Source organism: Corvus kubaryi, unplaced genomic scaffold (genome assembly GCF_017639235.1).
Source record: "Corvus kubaryi isolate FWS band 111438036 unplaced genomic scaffold, C.kubaryi_AGA036_p1.0 37341, whole genome shotgun sequence".
In the NCBI taxonomy this organism is placed as follows: Eukaryota; Metazoa; Chordata; class Aves; order Passeriformes; family Corvidae; genus Corvus; species Corvus kubaryi.
Genome location: NW_024581112.1, coordinates 7,481,231 through 7,504,130, shown reverse-complemented (window position 1 = coordinate 7,504,130; position 22,900 = coordinate 7,481,231). Strand labels below are relative to the sequence as shown.

Sequence of the window (22,900 nt, the reverse complement as noted above, 5' to 3'; positions counted from 1 at the left end):
GATACATGTACCACGGGACTGGTGCTTCAAAGAGAAGCAAAAAAAATTCCAGAGCTCTGCATGGTTTGTCAATGCCAGGAAGCACAGCATGCTACCATGCAGCCCTGTCTTCTGAAATAAGGGCCAAGTCCCCTAGCAAAACCAGGGATGTCACAGGCTTTAAATCTTTAACTAACATTGTTACATTAGCTCCACATTTAAAAAGACAAAGCAGAGAATGGAAAGATATATCAGGGTTAGAAAATTCCCTACTTTTTTTTTTTTTGTTATTATTACTGCAATGGAAAAATAATTGTTGTGGTTTGAAATCCATTATTTCCCTGCAGTGTTTGCAACTCTAATAGAGCAGTCCCAGCTGTTCCCTTACTGCTTGCATGGAAACTACAGGTGTGCCTGAACATAAACAAAACAGGAAATGGATGGAAAGCTAAACAGCAGCAGGGAAAAAAATGGGGATAAGGAGCCTGCACACACAACAGCCGGCACTCTTGACATTTTGCAGCACTCAGCCCCAGCAGTGAGCTGCCATAGCACCACCCTGGTGCAGCATCTGCAAAACCTGGGGCTGCAATGAGGTTCAGCCACCTGGTTAATCCAGGGAAGGCTCCTTTCCCAGCCGAGGCTGCCTCCCTGGTGAAGGCACAATCAGCATCCATCCTCCTTTTGGCACTGGCTCCTGGGAGGAAGGCATTTCCAGCACACTTCTCTGTGCATGGTTTAGGAACTGCTGATCTTTTTCTTTTAAATCTGCTTTGGGGGTCTAGAATATGCCATCATTTTTTTTTCCCCTTAAAAAGCTTCAAAAGACCCCAGGCTCAAACAGACTGGGAAAGCACGGCTCGCTATTGTTAAAACTGTCAGGAAACTCAGCCTGCTTGTGGAAAGGACCAGTCTTGGAATTAAGACAAGACCATCAGAGGTGCCAATGAGGGAAGTACAGGAAGCATACCACAGCACAGCCAGCTATAAAGCTTAAGTGTGACTCTCCTGAATTCCGCTTCGAGGGAGTAAAAAGTGGAAGCACTGTGCCTTGCTTTATGGTGCACACCCTGCAAAATGCACGTTGTAAACCTTCCCACCAAGAGCATTAACCAGAGAAAATACTAGGGATTTACACCGTACTTTTACTTTGTAAAATCTAGGATGCCAGCAATAGACAAAGGAATCTCAAAATGTAAGGGTATAATGCAGTGGTATACACAAAATCACAGTGGCCATGGAGGTATGAATGAATGCAGATTGCTAACAGCAGACCAGATAGTGTGCATTAACCAAAAGAAAATAATACTGTCTCTTCTCATACTATTATTTATGTACATGTTCATGTAGTTAAATGGCAAAAGCCTTCCTTTAAGGAAAATGACACACTGAGGATGTTTACTCTGGTTTTGTTATTACTTTAAATGCATTTCCATTTGATTTCATTATTCAATATATATTTTCCTTTCCCAGTTACACTTGGGAGACAGGTACAAAGTACATACATTCGTACTTTAGTGTTGTGACAACCAACATCAGAGTAGTTGAAATATCCATTTCAAAACCTACCTTAGTGCAATCAATCAAATCCTTTGCTGCGATATAGGGAAAATAAACAAGGCTATCGGACTGCAACTCCTGGTTGGGCAAATGGAGTGCAAAGCATGGAAGACTAATGGGGAGGGAAGAGAGAAAAAGGAATGCCAGAAAGAAAGATTATTTCAATGGCTCAAAGAGCTTAAAGAGTCTTAGAGGGGATTAAAGAATGAAACAATATATTAAAATTGCAAGGAAGCACAATCAGAAACTCAGTCATCTTGGTAGCCATAAGAACACATGGGCCATGCAGCATGAAAGCCTTAAGCGTCGTACTTAGGAGGAAAGATAGAGACAGCAGGAAAACTGTGCTATATTACTGCATGTTCTTTCTGACCCTGAGAAGATGGAATGCTCAGCCCCTTTACCTCTACCCCTCTGTTCTAGTTATAAGATTGCCACCAATAAAAATGTTCAAGCTCAGAGACCTGCCCTCCACCCCTTCTCTTGGGACGCACTTATTTCCACAAAGGTTTCAAAATTGCTCAGAGGTCACTGTGCAGAGTCATTGATTCCTACTCAGGCAGTAGAGATGCTCCAAATGCTTGCTTTCAAGCCCTTGATTTTTCTAGTAACACATTTCCAGGCAGCTGCACCCTGTCCTGGCTTCCAAAGGCCCCTAGTTAGAGGACTAGTGTTTGTGTGTGTGTGCGCAACAGACGCATGAGCCGGGGGAACCCTACTCTGCATATGCTGGCACCAACTGTATTCTTTAAAAGTGTCTGTATTCCTGGTTAGCCAGAAACAGACCCCAAATCCCTCCAAGCAAGACTCAGCAAGAGCATATGTTCAGAAGCACACTGACAATTAAATGAGAATTTCATGTCATCTCAGTACAACAGAAGCAACTGAAAACTATTCGCCTGGTTCAAGCAAGGAAAAACTAGCACCACCAAAACTACATAAAACTCTGTTGCTGAAATTCTGACAAAACTTCCCATTTACAGCAGCACTGTGCATGTGTATTTTATATACATGCTTCTTTACTTCAAGCATGGAAAATGTCAGCCCAGAGGGAACTGTCTGAGAAAGTTACAAGCAGGAATTGAGCTTGGTACTCGCTTGCTTATTGTGTTCAGATTTTCCTTTTTTATATATTTTTGATGGAAGTATTGCAGCTTTTTGCTTTCATTTAGAAAGAAAATGTGTAGCAGACATATTTGACATACCAATGCTTGAGTTTTCAAGGGAGACTGAAGCAATACCTAAAGACAAATCATTCTGTTCTACTGCTCCTTGCTTACCACCTCATCTCTTTCTCCAGCTCTTTTCCTGCTTTCATATCTAAGCCTATTGCCTGTGCTGCTTATGAGAGCTGCTGGGAATTCTGTTCCCTCTCTTCCATTCCAGATCTCCTTATCTAGAGCTTACAGCTCTTGAAGTCACTGTAAACAACTCCAGATCATGAGTGTCCTTAAGAAACTGTTGCAGAAAGAAAGAGGCTGTGATGACTCTGGAGAAACCTGGAGAAAGGTGTTCAGTAGGCAGGTGAGGTTTGGATCACGCGGCACTTTCACAACAGGAGGACTGAGAAAGCCATGTAGGATCATCACTGACCAAGCTACAGACCCCTGCAATACAAATGCAGCCTGAAAGCAAAGTACTTTAGCACAGCATTTTGAAACCTGTTTAAAAAGCAACATTTCTTACTATGTATCTATTGCACACAAAATTCTGCAATTCTGTAACCTTCTAAATGCATTTTCTATATTGCAAAAATTAGATCAAGCACAGGAGATAAATACATGAAAAATATCTGGTTTGCCTTGCCCTCTCCATTGTCTCTACTTTCCTTGCTTTTCCTCCTTTTTTCCAAGTGAGCTGGCCACTAGAATTCTTGCCCTGGCATTCTTGCCCAGAGGTTATCCAGACAGCTGGGTGAGCTCATCGTACCAAATGCTTGCTCATGGGGATATAATAATGACACTTCAATCTTCTCCTTTCTGTGCCCTACAGCCCACATACATTAGTTTAGAAAACAAGTTTACAAAGCAGAAGACAAGAGTCTGTCAATAACATTAAACAAGCTGTTATTTCTCCAGTTAGTGCCAGAAGAGGGTAGCGAGAAGGGTGGGCGAAAAAGAAAGGACAAACTGTTTTATGACTCAAACACAAATCCTCTGTCTAATGCCTACATGTGTGTATTTGCTTCCTTTTTTCAGTTTCTTCCCTTCCCCCCATTTTTTCTCTTTGTGGATGTCAAATGTAAATCTGGGGTTTATCCTGCTTTGCTGCAGCATGAGACACATGCTTATTCCTATTCTGTAGAGGACAGTATGTCCTCTGTAACTCATACAAGAGGTGGTGCTCCAAGACTCCTTGGTCGCCTGATGCCCTGGCTTGAAGCTCCACTTTGGAATTATCTCCTGTCTCCTTAAATTCCCTCTGCAAAGCATTTAGCAAAGTTGTAGATGCAACCACCCTGGGAAGGGGATGCTGGTTGAGGTTGAATTCAGTCTGAGATTCAATCTCCCACGGGTACATGCTGCGTGGTCTAACTTCCCACCACAGCTAATGAAGACTTGGTCCTTACAGGCAGTGAAGTCAAAAGGTTAATTCAGATGATCAGGAGGTGTCTGTTCTAGGATGAGCTGAATTAAGTTCCTAGCCTCAACTAAGTGTGCTGAATCTCTATCAGCTATAATGAGTGTTTAGACACCAACTCACATCTAGATACTTACAGAAAGACTCCTAAATTTAGACATTTTAATCTGGAGCTGAATCTCCTAATTCTAGAAGTCAAGAAAATCTTTTGCTCATTTCCAGCTTCCTTGTGAACATAAAGAAGAGATTTATGCCTCAGATTCTCTCTTTTTGTGAAATGGGACTGAGTTTACATGTATTGTGTGTGCCAAGAAATAGGTAACACTACAGAAGAACTCAGCAAAAGTTGTGTCCACATAATGGTGGGCTATCACAGAAAAGGGGATGTAGCACACGTAGAAGCTGTCAAACCACGATACCTGGCAGAACAATTCTCCTCCTTGAAGAGCATCAAGGACACAAACACAGTGACTGCTACAAATGGCATTCCCAGCACCACCTGAGCTGTGATGTGCAAGTAGAATTAAGGAGTTAGCACTGGCCTGTGTTCAAGCAAGCCCTGCTGAGAGGCAGAGTTTGTCAGCTCATGGACAGTACCTTGCTAGCACAGCATTATCTGTTTTCCAAGACTGAGCAAACCCTTCCCTGCACAATGGCATCTTTGTGTCATGTTGGACTACTGTGCAACATAGCCGTGCCTGTAAAACGCTGGTTGAGAAAGCTCACTAGATTTGGAGCTCCTCCTTCGGTGGTTGCATGAGGCCTTGATGGTCTTGTGTTCCTGATTATTTGTTGGAGTTTTTTTTAAACAAAATCGAGCTGGTTAAAGGAAGCTGTAGGCCATGCTTAGATAATAGCCTGGAAATGTTTGTTAAACTGAAAATAAACTACTCCTTCAGATCAGGAAATGTAGAGGACAAACTTTCTAAGCTGTTCTATCCCAGAGCCCAGACAGAACACAGAAGCTCAAAGGCACATTAAAATGAAATCGCAACATACAACAACACTTACCTCTTTTCCTCTCCAAAGTACTTCACAAGCTTTTATTAAATTAAGTCTCATCACACCCTTGGGACATAGGTGCAGTAAATACCTTCGTGATAGGTGAGCAAGTAAGACACAGAAAACTCACCACAAATACTCCTCTGACTGACTGTATGAATTGATCCATTTCAGTGGCACCCTTGCGCTGTCATTTCCCACTGAGTTTCAAGCAATCAAATTTTACTGCCACAAAGGGCTTGCAGGAAATGAACTGCAAAGTTGTACACAAGAGAATTTGCTTATGAACAGCACATGAGCAGATCCCACCAAAGAGCCAGAGCAGCAGCTAAGACTGCAATTCTATGTGTTTGGGGCAATAATCCAAATATTAAGATACATGTTGTCAGCATGAGCCTGACTTACGCATTTTTAATCTATTTGTGTATTTTAATTAAGCAGCTAAATGAAACAGGGAAACCTCTAGCAAGTGGGTCCACTCTCAGGGTGTAAGCCAGTTTGCTTGCCACCACGTAAGTAATCCCCTTCTGTGGGCATGCTGACCAGTGTGTTGAGGACATGGGATGGACTTGACGGTTGTAGATCAGACAAAAGGCTGCTGACAACTCACAAAGCAGTGCTTTCTGTTTGGTGTCCAAGACAATTCATCTCCTGACAGGAACAGTCATAGAGACAAGAATAAATACCTTAGCACCTAATTTTAATTCAGAATGTCTTCATGCAAAAATGTACAAAGCGGATATGTAACCACGTAAAAAGCAAGATGGAAGAAAAATGTTGCTCCAAGGAACTGAAAAATACACATATTGGAAAAAAAAAACAAACGGGGGGGCAGGGGGAAGCAAAACCCAATCAAAATCCCGTAAGTCAAAACTCCACAGCAAACAGGAGCAGCATGAGGTTTGTCCCTGAGTCATATAGAGATCTACCTGAATTTTTCTCTTATATAAGTCCAGGAAACTCAGAAAGAAATCTCAGGAGCAAACTTACAGCCCAAGAATTTTTTTCAGGAATGGCCCTGGCTCAATTCATTTGACTTGAATAACTGCAAGTAGCAAATACATTCAAAAAATACAAAATTCTCCTGGAGGTGATTTGCAACCAAAAGAAGCAACATTTTTAAACTAATTCTACAACCCAAATTATTCTACTGGTTTCAGTTATCAACTCTATTTTACAGGCAGGAAAACTGAAGCAGAAAGAAGCTAAAAGCAGTATTCTCTTCAACACATGAATAATTTTTCCAGGTTTTGGTTTAGATCTGAGGCATTTTTGTCTTCCTTCCACCTTCCATGCTCTGCAGCTCGCCAGGTCTGTTACTGGGTATGCCATCAAAGTCCCTGTTAACTTAGAAGACACCATACTTTGAGCTAGGTCAAAGGAAGCAAAGTTCTCAAACTCATCTAGTAATTTTCAAGACAAAAAAATTCATCCCCATTTGAAATTTATATTCATGGCTGCAAAGTCATCCTTTTTCCTCTGCTTATATTGAAATAATTATGTTTTTAAAGGATTGTGGATTAAAAAAAAAGTAAATGCAGCTCATTTGTTTTTTTTCCTTTAAAACATTTTTTTGGTGAAAGCTATTTTTTAATGAAATTTTGAGATTGACTCTTCAGATGTGTTCCACAGAAAATATTCGTATTTAAATTGAAAATATCAAACACCTGGAAGTATGCAATCATACTCCAACTTACATAATCTACTGTACCATCTGTACAAGGTAACTTCCATTCTTCACTTCCAAACAAAGTATTTTGGAAAGAGGGAGGTCTCTATTTTTGCTGAAAAAAGAAAATCTGAATAAAAGATTTTATTTGTGGGGAAAGAGAAAAGTCTTTTTTTGTTTAGTAACTCTTTGGAAAACAAAACAAATTAAAAACCACAGTAGTTCATGAACAGTGACAAGAACAAAACCATCTTTGGTTAACTTCAGACAATATATCTTTTGTATAGATGCAACCATCAGCAAACTCAGAGGGTGGTGTCTCTTGGAGTTTGGATAAGGTAGGGTCTTTATTTCTTTTTTCAATCTCGGGTCTGTTATTTTAACAAATCTATTTTCATCATCAGATCTCCTTATTTGCTAGAAAAGATTAAATATCTTCCAAGTGCAGAGGAAAAAGGTGCAATTCTTAAGAACACTGCAAGGTTACAGGGTACTGTGTGCTAATAAAGCGTGTTGGTTTGGTAACAAGCTGAAGCAAAGAGCAGCAGGGGCACTGCTTCATGACTTCAGCTTTTTCAAAAGGGTCTGTTGAAAGTGTTTCAGGAGGAGAGATGTCTGAGTGAAATCTTTAAATGTGTCAACAGGGAGGCCAGATACTGAACTTCTGCCCACTCCAGAGCCAACACCATCCTTCAAAACAGATGAGATTCACCTCTGAAGTTGAGAATCACTGAGTGGCAGCAGGGGGGTCCCTGAATTTTTTTCTGAGCCACTTGTAACAGAGAAACAGGAAATAGTCATTTAAAATCATGGTTGAGTGGGGAAAAAAAAAAATTCTTTTTCCCTGGAAACTGGATTGAAGAAGGAGGGTGGTAGGATATTGATTAACAAAGTTCTCTACTCTGTCCTTAATGAAATTGAAAAGTGCTTGAATAAGCACAGTTCATTCTCCTCTTCTGCTTTTTGAGGAGTGCAAGATCCTGCTCGAGGGCAAAGCAAGCGGTGCTGGCAAATCTTACAGCAGGTATTGAAAATCCACCACATCACACATCTCTTCTTCCCTCAAGCCACATTAACCATGAGCACCATGTCCTGCTCCATTCCCTGAATCACTCTCTGACAACCAGGTATAGAAATCATTACAATACGGCCTCTTCCCCTCTGCTCTGACCAGTTTTACCAGGAGAATGCATAAACCAACTAGAGAAGAGAAAAAAGAGCAGTCCTTGCACTGCAGCAATGAGACCTTTTAGCAAAGAAATAAGAGAAGTCAGGATGTTTCGAACAGCGTGACTAAGCTTGAGATCAGCCTGTGGGGCTCACCAGTGAGCCCAAACAATCTGGGCTCTCTTGCCCAGATCTCTCTCACTGCCTTTCTTGGGAAGTAAGCACCAGCCTCTCTCTTAGTAATGTCCTCCTAAAGCAGACCCCTCCCCCTGTGCCTGATGCTCAAGAGAAATCTCTCATTCTCACTGCTGCTGGACCAGCACCATACAATCATACACATATCCAAGTGCAGCTATCCCAGATGGAGCTATGTGCTCTTCAAAGATAGAGTGTGGCCTCAGTTGCTTTGCTGGATCCTAATCTTAAAAGTGGGAAGACTGACCCCCTCAAAACTCATGTCCTCTGTACTTTCCAAAATAGAAGGAAAAGCCTGTGCAGATGGAAGAAAATACAAAATTAAAGCAATTTAATGCCACCGCATGACCTCGGACAGATTGGACACCTCTTGGTATTTTGTTCTTCCTTCTTCCCCTCTAAGCACATTCCCACATCCACTGCTGTGAAACTCAGACTGTAACACCTATGTCAATGACTACATAAGGACTAATTTAATTAACATTTGCCAAGTGTAAAACAATCCTCAGGTAGAAAAACACTTCATAAAACAATGCAGCTGACCAGTATGCTTTATGTAAGTAAGCACAATGCCATGGTCATGGGGAAAAAGACCAAAAGACCACTGACAAGGAACAGAGAAGAGAAATCCATGCCAAGCTTTCAGCCAAGTATGTGTTAAAGAGGAGCCTGTGCCAGCATTTGAAAACAAAGCAGACAGCAGAGCAGAAGGCTAATAAAGAGATTCAGCCAATAACAGCTTAGCTAAAACACCTATAGATGAACCAGTTGGGACAGGAATCTAAGTGTATTCGAGTAGGGAAAGGCTTTGTTTTGTTTTTTCTTTTGCTGTATTTAAAATTTCAAAATCTTCCCTAAGGCACTATGATAAAAAAGAAGGAAAAAAAACCCCACTTATTTGGGCTAGTTTAAGTGTTCCATCTCTACAGATGAAAACAAACAACCAAGACCTTCCCCCCCTCTATTGTGAAAATATCACAGTTTTCCATTCTGTTTAAATCTGAATGTTGTCAACATCAACTTGACTTCAAAAGTCCTTGATTTTGCTGATACAGTGTCTCCCAACAGGAAAATTTTCTATTGATATTTTCTAATCATACCCTCTAGTTTAGAGCTGAAGGTGAATGGAAGATTAGTGGGGTTGAATTTTTACTACTGTAAGGCTGTAATACTTTTCTCCCTCTCTCTAAAGATGAGAGATTTCCTTCTACGTATTCAGAGTATGCTGAGAGAGCCTTAACATGAGGTTTAAATCCACAACATGCACTGTGCTGCTAACCTTAGAAAAGGACAGAGCTTGTGTCTGTCTTTGGTGGAAACAGGTTCATACTGCATGATGGCCTCTGAAGGATTTGGTCAGTATCTTGCAAATCCTTCCCCAAACATCTTCCATTGTCACAGCACTATCCAGCTTGCTCTGTTCTGGTAAACTGTTGCCATCCATCCATCTATCCCAGAGGAGCCAGTTTACCATCAATGTTGTTTCAAGATATGATTTTTTTTTTTTTCCTGGTGATTTACGTAGAAAGAAAAGCTATAGAAATGAGAACCCCATGAATATTCCAACATTTTGTATTACTACGTATTAATCACTCTCCTCTCCAGAGATGCCATTGCTGATTTAAAAGACTGGATTTTTTTGTTGTTGTTGTTTAAAGGTATCTCCAGACAGTCTTAAAGAGCTGAGCAGACTTGGAGAGATAAGAAGGAAAATATGCCTCTAAAGATGCTTAATACTCAATTCTGAGCTTGTAGAGACGTTCACAAACTCTAAGCTCCACAAAGGACTGAGAGGTTCACTTCCATTCAGTGTGTATATATTTACCCTTATTCACAGCATTACAGAGTTTCCACTGCAGGCCTTCCAAAAGAGATATAATAAGTAGGAAAGCTTTCTGTGACAGAGTGCTCTGGCACATTCATCCAACAGTTTAGCAGAACAATGCAGAGATGGAGTCTGCAGCTAAAGAAAACAGAGCTGTCACTTAAAAGCTCTAATGTTAATAGCTGTTCTGCAAACCCCATCACAATGAAAAATAAAAAAGGAGAATACTGAGGAAAAAGGGAATAGGACAGTGTGAGGGCCACAGAACTGGCTGACACATTCAAACACTAGATGCAGTACTAGAAGACAATCACGGGAGCATTAATTTGGGGTATTCCCCTGAAGTGAAGAAGCACATTGCAACTAGGATCTCAAGGAATGGCTGTGCAAATCTCTCCAAGAGCTGCCTGAGCTGCTGACCTCCTCACTGTCCACCTTTGCTCTGACATCACTGCAGCAAAATCTGTGGGGCCCTCAGGTCTGCTGCAGCCACAGCTCTGCGTGCAGGGCCACCATAATCTCATTACCCATGGAAATGCAGTCTCAAGAGGGGCAGCCTGGGAATGAGGCAGCAGAGTCGCACTCCTCCTGGCCCCAAGAGAAAGAGGAAAACTGCAGGGGTACATCAACAGACTTAGTAATAAATGCAGGTGCATGTAAGGAGGCTTACCAACCCTGGATTTAATCTAGCAGAGATGCCACATTTGCTCTAGAACCCACGCCACTCTGCTCTCCAGGTTGCTTGTTACCCATACTAACGTGATACTAATTAACCCTGGCACTGCTGCAGGCACAGCCATCCCTCTCCTCCCAGGGAGAGCAGAGGAAACAGAATGAAGGATTGATAATGCTGAAGAGAAGAGCAGCTTGCAGTAACCAAGCTCAAACAAAAGGAAATGGTGAATGTGTTTCAGGCAAATGAAGTAGAAGAGACAAAGCTGCTTGCATCAGGTATGACTTAGATACATCATGTATAATGTGGTGGAAAGATCCCTTCCTGCGTTACCCAATCAGATTTGACAAGAAAGCCAGTAAAATGTTGGGACTGAGCCATTTGGAATGTCAGGTTAGATTCTGCCAGCTGGTAGATGATGCCTAACATATCGAGAAAAATTTTTAAACTTTTATTGTTTGGCACTGTTAAAGGCTGCCTTCCCCCCAGACACCTAAGGTAGGGTCTTGGTCTTCCCACTTAGTTATATTTTAAAGTATTTATCAAATATGACTAGTGACTCTCCTCAGCTTAATTTATTCTCCTCCTTTTTTATTTTTTTGACACTCCCAGCTCTGCACATGCACAGCCACTGCTGGGATCGCTCCAACACAATCCATTTTTGTAGGCAGAGGGGCCAATAACACCTCTGTGGAAAACCTTAAGTGTATTACCCTTAAATCAATGCATCCCCTCAGCTGACAGCTTATACCGAAAATGAGCAGCTAGTAATAGCAGATGCTTCTTCAACCTTCCTGGACTGATAATGAGCTCTTGCAGGCGATACCCCATGGAGAGGACCACCTTTTTTCCCCCCCAACCCCATCTTCCTTCAGCACAGCACTACGATCAGGATGCAGACCCAAGTGCATTACCAGAGTCCCCGTGGGGCTGCTACCTCACACCCAGCTAAATCGACTGCTGAGAGCACTTCCAGGATTACAGGGGAGCAGACAACTTGAAAAGGACTATCACAAACTAATGTTTACATTATGAACCCCATGTTCCCACCTTCTTAAGGCTCCCTACCATCTCCCTCTTTGTAAGCAACCAGAATTTGGGTTTCTTTGAACTGAGCTAACAGAACTCATACACAGCCATTCCAGCAGCAGAATATATAACAAATACCATCAGCAAAAACAGGAGAACAAGCAAAGGAAACAATTGAATTAATGGCTGATCCCTGTAATCTTCCTCACTCCTTCCCAACAGAGGCCTCTGAAGGGAGCTGACAGAGCCCTGACTGCAAGGGAGATGTTACATGGATGAGGAGCCACTTCAGAATGACACAAACCTGTTTTATCTGTCAGTCAGGATGGGGGATGAACAGTCGTTTAGCAACAGTGTCACTGAAATTATATTGCTTTTCTTTTGAAATACATAAATATTTGATTCTCTCTTCCTCAACTTTCTGCCTCTCCCCTTGTTTTAAAACAGAATCTCATAGACTTTAAAATAGAACCGTAGTTTGTTTTTTTTCTCAGTCACATTCAGCTGGTTTGAAAAATATCTGAGTGTCTCTGTGTGTAAGAGAACTGGCATATATCCTGCCTATGGCTGATAAGAAGAAAAAAGAAAAAAACAGGGAGTTGCAGAGTATATTGCCACTGGAATATAGCAGTTTTCTGTCCCCTTTCGGCTGTGGAATTTTTCCTTTAAAATCCGATGAGATCAATTTTCAGGGGAAGGTCTGCAAGCCCCAAGCTCTCACCACTTGCCACATGCCAAATGTCCTGTGTGATAGTAGATGATAGGACACGGGCCTGCTCTACCTGACCCACAGGTAGGTGCCCTGAATTTGAGTTTCCTCCATCTCTAAAGTACAAAGGCTGTTCCCAGCAAGAGATCTAGCCCTTCAGAAGTCCCAAGGGGTCAGTAAGCCAGCCTGGGGAGGAAAATCACATATATGTATGTAATTTTAACCTAGCCAGGTGGACCTTTTCCACAAGAGGCTGGACAAGGCCCTGAAAATTTGTCCCAACTGGAGCACAAACCCTCCATTTTGTTTTAAAGTCTTTCCTAGTCACATACAGGAAACACCACTGGGTACGTTTATCTAATTGAGACAAAGAGTTTAGATCAGTTTTTTTACACGGCACTCAGCTTTCCACATTTTGGAGGCTGGCTAAATACAAAATAACTCTCTTTTTCTGCCCAGTCTGCATGGCAGAGAGCTGCCTATTGTCCCTGCTGCTGCCTTAACTCAGGTGCTGGAGACAAATTCTTTTGCTACCGAGAGTTGTGCATGACTCCTGTCCCCAAACTGGTGAGGGGGAATGCATCATTACACAGATTATTTTTGTATGAGAGCAAATCCTGTCAGTGCCATGTCCTTAGGGATAACATAACATTCTTGAGCTCCATTAGCAAAATCTCAGATCTATGTAAAGGATTTGTAAATGTTAACCCAGGATTGCAAGGGACTTCTGAATAAAACAGATGCTAGATGGTATCCATGGTCACACTAACAATGAAGCAGGGTTTGTCACTTAAGAGTTTGCCCTCAAGAGCACACAATTATTTAATGTTTTAGAGAAAAAAACAAATATGAGCAGAGTCTTGACCAAACCAGAGGATTTCTGTTTTGTGGGAATATTTGCTTCAGGAAATTTTGCAGAAATTGCCTACTGAGGAATGTGGGGAATTTATTACCACATAAGAAGGATGTGCAACATGAACACACAGCAAGGCCTCTTCAGGCTGCAGTTCCACTATGGGTTTACCATTGCTGCAGCACTGCCTTTGTTCCAGCTCTAGACAGACAGGCTTATCTGCTCCCTTCTCCAAACCATTCCTGGGCAGGAATAGGAATTGATCAACTCTGGCTTACATCAGTTAAAACTATTGTGGAGCAGCATCTTCAGGGAGCATGGTGCTCCAAAAAATATACTTCTGAACAGCTCACCCCACGAGGTGGCTTCTGACAGCCCTTGTGAGGTGGCGGATCATAAGTCTGCTGAAACCAGTAAGTCTCTGCAAAGTGTTTTGATTTCAACAAAATGGTATTTGCTAATGAGAGCCTGAATCAGTAGAACAGTCCCAGCTGCTCCTCTCTCTGGCAAAAGAAATGGAAAAAAAAAAAAAAAAGAAAAACAAGTAAGGCTTTTGTATGTAAAAAGACATTTCCAGCTAGAGGAAAAAAAATAATGTTTGTTCTTTTAACAGTGGAGACCTGGAGCAGAGAGGAACAAGGTAATTTCACATGTTCCTGTGAACAAGCTGCTGCAGATAGCTTCCCTAGATAATAAGTAGAAATGAGTGAGAAGAAATGGATAGGGGAAGATCTATAATAGTGCAAAGAAATGTGTGATCAGCTAGGGAATTCCTTTTAGGAGGCTTGTAGAGAATATTGTATTTGCCAGACCAGATCAGACCACTGGGCCAATCAAGTGCAATTTAAGCATTAAGTGCAACAGCTTGATAAATCTAGGTCAATGCACCTACATGCAGGTACAAGTTTAATACCACTTCATTAGCAGGACTGCAGCACCTAACACGGAGCATATCTACGGGTCCTGGAAGAGAGAAACTATTGGCATTTATGAGATTGCACAGTTAAATCAATGAGTTTCTCTTAACGAGTGACCAGAGATTGGTCCTGCTTTACAATTTCTAGTCTACAGCAGCAGACGGTGCTGATGCTTCAAATATAAGTGGAGAACAGTACTGCAATGCTTCTCTGGCCGGTGTGTAACACCCTGCAGGAAGCTGGAGAGGGACAAACTCTGCCTTTTTGAGCCCATGCATTCAAGCAGCCTTCACTGGAAATGTATTATCTTAGCATGCAGTAGACCCACTGTCACTATTAGATGTTCACAAAAACCAGCGCTGACCCGTTTCAATCCATCTTGGCATCTTGTCTCAGCCACAACCCGGTACAAGGGGGATTTTGTCTTTGCACTTGCTTCAGGTTACTACAGAGGGATTTCTGGGGCTTGGCTCAATAGCAGAGAAATCTCAGAATTTTTAGGTGTACTTCTAGGATCTCATCTCTGCAGGGAGGCTGAGGAAAACAGCAAAATTCCTGACTGCCCTGGCCAGCAGGTAGGAGAGGGAGAGAGATGACAGGGGAGGGCTCTGCTCTCCTGAGTCTATGAAGAGATGAAAAGACTCATTATTAAAAGATAAAATTGGCAGTGGTAGATCAACAGTATTAGATCCCTTGCTCCTTCTCCCAAAAATGGGAAGAGTACAGTTTTATTCTCTTCCTTCCCTGACCACCCCTCATGACTCTTGAGACTGGTCCAGGCTTCTCACTTGCATTAGCCCCAGGGCCACTCAGCTATTTCAGTAAAGAACCCTCTCTGTACCACAACCTTCAGTGTCTGAGTAAAGCTGGTAGTTACTCATCTCAGCTGCAAGCCAGCTTGTTCAGGTATGACTCTGGTACACGGGGACTTCTCCCAGGGCTGCAGTAGAATCATACAGCAGACCAGGACTAATGGCAGCCTGTTGGATACTTCCAGCACAAAAAGTTGGGCACCTCCCTTCCAGATGAGCCATCACACTCATAGAACTGCAGTACACTTCTATTTTGGCAGCCACCCAAGGCACACAGAGAACAGTAACACAGGTACACAAAAAGCACACCATGCTGTCAGACCTCACAAGGTCAGGGCAAAACCTGCTCACATTCAGGGGTGGATGGGGCATTGAGCAAACTGACCTAGTGAGGTGGCATCCCTGCCCATGGTGGGCAGGTTGGAATGAGATGATCTTTAAGGTTCCTTCCAACCCAAGCCATTCTATGACCCAAGCCAAAAATCTGTCTCTGCAGTTGCCCTGTGATAGATCTACCTGTTCTTTTCTTAGAAACAACTTTCAAGAGATGCTAACACAAACCCAGACTTAATATAAGTGCAAAAAGCTCCACAGGCATGTAATATGTCTTTTGGAAATGAAAAGTGGTCCAAGAGATCTAATCAGGTGAAAGGCAATTCTTTACTGAGGCTGTCAGATGCAGATGAACTCTGCAGGGCTTGCTGGCTCCTGAAATGCCCATCTAATCTACCCAGCACTGCCAAAGTATCATCAGAGCAGGCCTCCTAAAATCCTGGCTAGCAGCCCTTCCACCTATTCCTTAAGTGCTCTACTTTGGGGGTTTTTGACCTGATCATTATTATCCAAAACACACCGTTCACTTGAGTTAGCCCTTAAGGCCCTTTGGAGACACCTCTGTTGACACAATTGCCCTTATTTTTGGACAAAATCTACCTGTAGAATACGGGGTTCAAAAACTTCCATGTGCTTTGCCCTAACATACATGACGGCGTTCTGGAAATTACTCTGTGTTGGAAAAGTATCTGACATAGAAACAGTGGATAAAAGGAGAGAATGCTTCCTACTTCTCCTGCAATAATAATGACAGCATTTAACCCCAGGGAAACACTACACTAGAAAGATGGTCTTGGCAGTAATTAGAACAACAAGTTGCAGGCTAAAATTGCCATCTTTCACACGCTTCTTCCAGGAAGCAGGACTAGAGGATTTTGCAGACTGAATACGACACACAATTGGGGGTCAAAGAGCATGGAAGGAGCTGCAGCAAGAGTCATGGTAGGTGTGGAAACACAAGCAAGGATGGAGTCCAAGCACAAACACTCTTGTTCTCAGCTCTGCCCCCCTAAACAGAACACGCCCACAGCGCTTCCACTAGCCAGGTTTCTTACGTAAGTCAGATATCCTGGAATCAGTAGCACGTAGGCTTTCACAGGCACACACGTGTGTCCATGCATGGGCTGGGACATGCTAAGACACGGCCAAAGGCAGCACTAAGCTTTGAGTCCAAGGAGTGGCAGCAAGAGCAGGACAGGATGGTGAGCATGAGTCTAGCATGAGCTAGTACAGCACAGGGGACCTGCAAGCAGGCTACGGTGACACAAAATGGTGCAAAGGTAATATTGAACATAGGGAGAAGTTTGCAGCTTGTTTCATTTTAGCTTCACCCCCATCCTTGTTCTTTTCCCCTTTTTCCTACTGTTTTTTCTGCTTTCACCTTGCATATCTCCTCAAACTGCATGGTAAACAGTGCTGCATCCCCACACCTGTGCCTCACTCCCTTAATTCAAAACCACCTTCATCATCACGCCATGCTGATCCCAGACAAGCCCCGAAAGGCACAGATCTTTCAGCTCTCATGTGGATGTCACCTAATGAAGACATCTATAAATATGGGCACATTAGAGCTCACCATCTGGCTGTGCCTCTTGGATGGCTCCGCTCCCCACAGATCAGTGGGCATGGAGATGGCTGCAGCCAAACAATTATTCCTCTAGCTGCTGCTCCAGCCCTGGCGAGCACGGATGCCCTCAGCGATGCTGCTGGCTGCCGAGAGCACAGCGGCACAGGGCCATTCCAAGCCGAGCAGTGAGCCGAGCCCGCCGTGCTGCCCCTCCGCACACCGCTCCCAGGGCTGGCAGCCTCCTCAGCCCCTGTCCCCCTGCAGGGCCAGCTCTCATTCAGCACCCCAACAGCACTGCAAGGGCGACAAGCCCCCTCCTTCTCTCCGTGTCTGCAGAGCACCAGCTTCAGCCTTTCTATCAATCTCAACCACATTTTTCTTCTTTCTCATCTGCCTCTGACACACCTTTTCTTCAGCACTAGGCACGATTTTTCTGTCCGCTGGTCAAAATGATAAATTGGAAATATTTCTTTCCGGGAAGACTCAAGACCTATCATTTAATTTTTGCTTGCTTGTTTGTTTTATTTTAGAAAACAGTCTTTTCAGATTGGCTGAAACATTTCATTTGACCTATATGGAAAAAAGGAAAAAAAAGCCATTTCCTTAGAAATTTCCTTTTTTTATTACAGAAATTTTCCAAAACAAAACTCATTGCAAAATCAGAAATGGTTCATCTTCTCCAAATAATTTCTCCCTTTTTCCCTGCCCAAAACTAAGCATGATGCACAAAGAGTGCAAGCCCTCCCCAGACTGTGCTTAGGGAGGTAAAATAGCAAAAAAAAAAGTCTTGCTGACATTTTTCTGCCATCCTACTCTTTTTTCTGCCTATTTTTCCCTGCAATCATCTGCCTGTTCCCAAATGCCATCACAGTTGCCAGACCAAGCTCTCAGAGCATTACTTGCACGCAGAAAAGTTCACTTAACTGCCATGGCACATTTTTCTCCCTGAATATCCTGTAGCCACAGGACACCTAAGACGATTGTATTTTCTTTGAAGTACATGAGTATTTTGTATTCTCCCTTCCTTTCTTTCCCCTCATCTTAATTATTCTCTTATTTTGAAACACCAGCTTGCACTCAGTATTTAAATAAAGCTGTTTTCAGAGTCACAAGCAGCTTGAAACACTCAAGCCTCTCAAAATATATACTGCAAGTGATGTACATCCTCCTGTTCTGTGCATTAGTGACAGAGAGCAAGGCACAACCTGGGGAATCCATACAGGACATTAGGGAAGCAACCTTTCCCTTCCGAAAGTTTGGGTTCCCTCAGCAAAGAAATCTGGGCATGCGAGTTGAGACACAGGGTCAAGGCTGTTCCTACATAGATCAGTGAAAGGTCTGGCACAGCAAACTTTTCTCAGGAAGGTGTCTGAAAATGCAAGGGATGCAGCAGGTGAAAATTGAAGCAGGGAATGGGAGGGAAACATTGAAAGTTGCAATTTGGAAAAATAGCTGCTGCAGGGGAAGAGAGAGAATGAAAACACAGAGAACTTGCTATACATATGGCTGTATTGGGTTCAGAGGGTTTGGGTTACTCAGCACTCTACAGACCTACATGGCCAGATCACACAGACCTTTGCTAAGGCCCACAAGCTGCATGGATCTGGCTTTGCTGGATTTTGAGAAGCCTGTTTTATGGGACATCTTTGAGAGGATGCCCAGAAGCCCATTTGCTTTTAGTCACGGCACCAAAACATCAGTTGATCCAAAGAACCACTGAACAGCTGGATATGCAGAGATCCAGGTGGCTCTAACTGCAAGCCAGGAGGTGGGATGCTCCATGTCTCAAGCAAGTGGAAGTGCTGCTTCAGGTTCACAGCTAACAAGACACTCAGGGCTGGGGCTAGGTTGTTCTGCACAGAATCATTAAAGTTGGAAAAGACCTTCAAGATGGAGTCCAACTGTTTTGGGCAGCTGTATCCCCACAAAGTTGTCTATTACATGAAGGAATGGACATTAATGGAGATAACCATTTGCACCAGGTGAAGGTGCTACAGACCTGGCAGCTGTTCCAGCTGCTTGAGTGATGTGTCCTGGCTTATCTGGAGGTGTTCCCTGAACAGCTGAGAGAATAGGAAATGAAGCATGCCTCTGCACAGGTCAGGGGAGGCCATGCACCGTAAGTGTTCGTGCAGGTGGATGAATAGCTGTGCCCACAGATGCTCACAAGTAGGGCAAAGAGTAAACATGCATATTTGAAAACTCATCCATCTCTATTACAAAAATGAGTCATCTCATCCCAGTACAACTTTTTAACTTTGCAGAGGCTTATGTCAGACACAGCAGGTAGCTGGGAGGTTGGGAAAGGACTGCCTGCAAATCTCAGGGCCGAGTGCCCTGAGGTTTGACTGAGGCCTCCCAGTTGAGGCAGCACTCTGCTGGGAATGTGCACACGAGCAGTAACAGGGGCATTTGGCAACTTCCCAAGTTTGCCTGTGGGAGAAAATCGTGCTCCTTTGCTCTTATCTGATGCTGCGTCTCTGAATCAGTCCTTCATTATCAATCATCTGAAGAAGATTTTGTGCTCTTATCTCAAAAAATCTCCCTGCATTGTCCATACCCCTTGCTTATAAAACCCCAGCAAAGGTGAGAGCTGCTGTGAGGAAGAAACTTTATCCTAATGGAGAGATGCTTTAAAGAACTGAAAAAGTTACAAATGTCTCCTTGCTCTTGAACATATTTTCTGCAATGAAGATTTCTAACACCACATTCCTCAACCAATGCTGTTCAGTCATGCTGGGTGAGAAGAGGTGGAATTTTTACTGGGTTCTACACATCGGACAGGGGAGCACATTTTTAAACTCAAGGAGATAGCCAAGTGCAAACCTTTCAAAGGCAAGAAGAAAGAGATGCTTAAACAAGATCCACATGCAGAAAATCCCACCCTACAAACATTGCAAGGACACAGCACACTCAAGTTGCCCCATGAGACAAAGGGACGGCAAGTTCCATGCTTTAACATTGTACAGCCAAGGTGGCCCTCTCCTCCCTCCCATGCATGAGCCAAGAGACAGGACTAACTTGATATACATGCCAGCAGCTACAGAAAGCAAAGTCTACAGCACAACGAGCACTCTGACAGAAGCACAAAGCATGATATTTATTTACTGCCTGTCAATGTCTAGCCTGGATGTGCTGCTGCGTCTCCATAGCCATTATAACTGCTCATTAGACATTAACAGGATGGGATTTTGTTGCAGTCAGGTCATCTGAGTTGATAGGAAAGGGGACAGCAAACAGCAGTGGAGAAATCCAAAGTGAAAGGGAAGGAACAACAATCATCTCCTGCAATGGTTAGAGTCAGTAATGAGTTGGCTGGCTACTGTGCATCACTACTGCTTTCTAGTAAGTGGAATTAGGAGCAGAGCCATGTGTCAGGGGCTCCATACTGTCAGCTGTTAGCAGGGAGATTGATTTAACACAAGTGACAGTAGCACAAGCTTTGTCAAAGGAGAAATTCCCTTCCTAGCTGCCAGGCAACCACAACATAAAACAGTGGTATCAGTGACCAAACAGCCAGCATGGCTACTGACCCCTTGGCAAGACCCACATTGAAATGGAGCTTTATTAAACATAATAGACTTAGCACTATGGAAGATTTCGAAACCATCATGTACATTATGCACATGCAAAAACATTCAGAAATAATCCACTACCAATGAGGAGATGAAGCAGAGCATCCCAGACATAATGTAAACCCTGCCCAGGAGTGTGGGCAACAAAGCTCCAAATAACCTGTGCAGGGGGGTTTTGCTGGGGGCAGGGAGGGGAGGCAAATTGGGAGTGGGCAGGTCCCTCTCCCAACAAATACAGTCTGTGGGAGAGAAAAGAGATCATCTGTCTGACAGACCAGAATGAGGACAGCAAGGAGAAAACCTCCAGGGAAAATTGCAGTGTTCCCTCCCAGAATGAGCCTGGACTCTGGAATCAGCACACAATACATGAGATTGAACACTAGCAGGCCTGGGCCTGTTATTGAAGTAATCTTGGGTAGAAAACAGAAACCATAGAGTGAACTTCTTGTTTACCTTAAGAAATAGATTACGGTTATTCTCCAACTTAGTTGACTGAAATTACATAGACAAGTTCAGCCACAAAAGTCTTCTCTGGAAAGTGTAAAAGCTGTAAAATATCTTTTCTCAGAGTTTGTTCTTCTCTTCATCCATCCTGTCTACTCAGCAGACCAACGTGACCATGCACTACATTTTAGCAAAGCTAAAAGACACACTTGTCTGTTTTTTCAACTATGACCATTTTGCTGTGTCTTCCCTTTTGTGTACATATGATTTACAAAGGAGGAAGCTTGGCTTCCGGGTCCTAAGATACACTATTGATCTTAAAGTGAAGGGGGAAGAAAAAAACCCCAAAATTCCTCTATCTTCTAGATATGCAAAGTGACTTTCCTGAAGTAAGTCAGGTCCAAGCAACCAGTCCCGGGGACTCTGCATACTTAGACTCTATACAAAACTAAATTATATTTAAAAACATCTGCAACTACATTTTATTTCCAGGAATCCTCATGACTATCCAGCTGAAGCTGGACAGGTAAAGACTGGAATTATATATAGGGAGTATGACCAGAAACAGCACTGGGGACAGAAGAAAAAGATTTCCCAAAATGTATCATTTTTTCTTATTTCCAGGAGTATGTTCCCTCAGATTTCCTCAGCTCAGAACACCAGCCTAATTCACACAGAGAAAGAGTAATGCAGGAGGCAATTCCAAGAAGCTGCTGCGTGGTTGCGGAGGTAGGTGTTAAAACACATACATCCACGTGTCAAACTCACATTCTGCTCTTGCCAGACTTGTGTGACACAAAACTCCCATAGAGGAGGGGGAAGAAAAAAATCAAGACAGACACACCAGGATCCTTACAGCATGTGCTTTGTCAGGGGTGGTATTTCAGGCTCCTTTTCCTCTCTCAGTGAAGAGGGTCTGGATTTTTTCCCATGGCCTGAGTTGGGAGGGAGCACTGAGGCACACACAGACATGCCTGTGCCTTTGTACAAGGTCTTGGAGAAAGGGGGCCGTAGCCAACTTATCCTTCTGCCTGTTGTCAAACAGTTAATTGTTCTAAAACAGCTGGGCCAGACAATAGCATCTTTAATGGCCCAGCTTAAGCACGGTCGTGACAGAAATCATAATATTTTTTAATCTCCCTTTCCCAGCCTTCCTGGAAATTCATTTTTAATGACTGCAGTTGGCTTTCATTTTTGCTCTTGTTTTTAATTCAGATAACTTCCTGAGTCATGCAACTTCTCTTTTCCACCCCTACCACTCCCTGTAATGAAAGGCTGCAATATTTTAAATGAAAATCCGATACCAGATGCTAACAGAACCAATAATATAGTCTGGTTCACCAGTTCCTGTGACCTTGTTCTGGACCTGATCCAATACCCCACATGCCCAACAGGTAAGGACTGTGGACAAGGTTTGTTACATCCCCAAGACATTTCATAATAAAAATTCTCCTTTACAACTAAGACCCAAGCACACAGGTCTCCCCATCAACCTCCCCATATGGCCCAACTTCAAATGTTTTGATCCAAAGTAGTAAAATGAGATAATGGCAGTCTCTGACACTCATTGTTCCCACATGGTATCACACCTGCATGGTTACTGTCTGTTGCTCCATGTTTAAACAATGGTAGAAAAAACCCACTGTGTTTCCTCCAGAGTTTCAAAACTGCAGAATTTATTTTTTGTTCATTTTTTGGCAGCTCCCATGTAAGGGTTAGAAAATATTTGTCATTGAAATTTCTGTGTTTTAAAATAGCTACAACTTTTCATTAAAGACCTAAATACACAACAAAGCTCCCCCAACGCCTCCCTCCACCCTACAGCATCCCATGATCTTCCAGTCTAGGGCTCCCCTTATGCATGCCATCCCAGATTCTTATCCCTGACACATGGCATGGTCATCATCACAGCCCTCTGATCTAAGTTTGTCCATTTCTTAGCACTCAGTTTTGTTTGCATCTATAACTTCATACCTCAGTACTCTGCTTCATTTTAGACAACCAAATAAAA

General features: G+C 43.0%; 1 protein-coding gene across 1 annotated transcript in view; it reads right to left on the bottom strand.

Annotated features, from left to right (window-relative positions):
* LOC121666325 (limbic system associated membrane protein) overlaps window positions 1-22,900 on the bottom strand; it is a 1,004,233-nt gene that overhangs the window by 637,138 nt on the left and 344,195 nt on the right. The gene's annotated exons all lie outside the window — the stretch shown is intronic.